The sequence below is a fragment of the Alligator sinensis genome, unplaced genomic scaffold (assembly GCF_000455745.1).
Source record: "Alligator sinensis unplaced genomic scaffold, ASM45574v1 scaffold2087_1, whole genome shotgun sequence".
Classification (NCBI taxonomy): Eukaryota; Metazoa; Chordata; order Crocodylia; family Alligatoridae; genus Alligator; species Alligator sinensis.
In genome coordinates, this window is record NW_005843551.1 from 54,163 (window position 1) to 56,168 (window position 2,006).

A 2,006-nucleotide genomic window follows, 5' to 3' on the forward strand; every position below is an offset into this window, starting at 1 on the left:
TGAAGTCCCTCTCCTGATGCTTGGACTTTCAGCTCTTTTTTGGCACAGAAAGGTATTCAGTGTTTTGTGGAGGCTGTCTGGAACACTTATTACAGTATTTTGACAGTTTTGGTATAGGTATTTCCCAGCCCTATGGTGTTCATCCTCCACATCTGCTGTTTGTATACCTATTCCAAATTCCCAGTGCCAAGAGTCTGCAGTACATGTCTGGCACTTGGAAGCAGCTACCAGGGCATCAAACATTTCTTCATTGCCATCTCCCTTGGACATCCCTCTTGTGCTCTGCAGTTGTGTGGTGGTCTGTCCTTGAGCCACTGTCACATGCTCCTTGAGATCTCCTTCCATGTGCAGGTGTTGTCTCTGAGAACAGAGATGAGAGATGCCATGAGTGAAATGTATCAAACTTCTCGGATTACATGGGATATAACTGCTGAAGGCTTTGGCCTCTGCCATATCTTGGCCAGGCACTCTTGCAGGGACAGGAGTTGGAAATAGTAAGTTTCTTTTCCTGTCCATCTCTCTTGGGTCTGTTAGCCTCACTGCACATTTTAATCCAGACTATCTGGGATCAGGGTCCTGGGAAGCTTGAGGTCTGAATCAAACCCTTCTGCAGTGCTGGGAGGGCTGTCTATCAGGGGGTGGATAGGAACTGCCCTAGAAACTCCCCCGCTCCCCCCCTCCCCCCAAGAAGGGAACTCACTATGTTCACTCGATGGTTCTGGAGACATAGGGTCTTACCATGAAGGCCTCCTCCCTATATTATCTGCTCTTTCTGCAGGAGATTGTCCCCTAAGAGGTGTTCAAGACCTGGAAGGATGTTGCATGCTTTGGCAGGGCTGAAAGGCTAAGGATACCAATCAATAAGAGAGTCCAGCTTGAGGGTTATTTCTGCCTCCTATAGGATGACCTGACAATTTGAGATGCCACATCTATTGTGGCAACTACTGACCCACTGCTTACCTTCTGAAGACCCATCCAAGTGAATTCTTTACTAACTTACCACTATCTGTATACTGCCTGCTGCCCTCAGTAGCCATGTTTGGTTCCTATGCTTATAGATGAGAACTGGGGGAAGGAGACTGAGCTGTCCAGTCCTGGCACACACACTCCTGAGCTACTGCACATTCCCTGTGGTCCACATCACCACTGATGTGCTATGAAGTAGCATCAGGAGATGCTGGACCACCAGGTGGTGGTGAATATATTGCTGTGTATCTCCCAGGGAATGGAAGGGAGAGGAGGAGATGTGCTTTCCCAGAGTATTCAGGGAAGTGGTTGCTTCTGCTGAGAGACCTGGAACCATGGGTTTTGCAGTGTGCTCAGGGATTTGACTGGTCAGGTGCCAACTGAAACCTCACCAAAGCCTCAGCCAGTCAGTGCTGGAGCAAGGGTCATTCTATGTTTGATTTCTCTTATGGGATTCCTGCCTTTTCAACAGTTCCTGTCTTGACAAAGGATGGAGAAACCCTTTCTGGCCTCTGAACTACTATAATGGCAGCAGTTCCAACCCCGTCTTTTTTCACATGACCCTGACTTGAGCTGGCATGGTGCATGGAAACCAGCACCTGTCACTGCTTCATAGTTTTTTCCTGCAGAATAAATAAACTTTTTTTTTTTTTGTCAACTTTCATGGGCTGCAGTGGGTTTTCAGGGACCAACAGTCACTTGTCTGCTACAAGGTTAATTGAGACAGCCTTGTAATTAGGGTCCAGCCAGGGAACAGCAGGGTGCACAGGATGTCAGGGGGAGCGGGGGAGAAAGAGGCTGTATGAAAGAATTTATTTATGACCCACAATGGAGTTTTGGGATGAGTATAGTTCCAGCCATGAAGGATGGAGAGGCAGGATAGTGGGTGTTGGTGGTGGTCCAGTGTTTACAGCAGAGATTAGCCAGCTCTTTTCAGCACCAGAGGATGGCTTTGAGGGATACTCAGGGAGCACATCTACACATGAAATTAATGCACCTGAATAAACTCCTGACCAGTTTGCACTAGAGTTTGTTGCTCC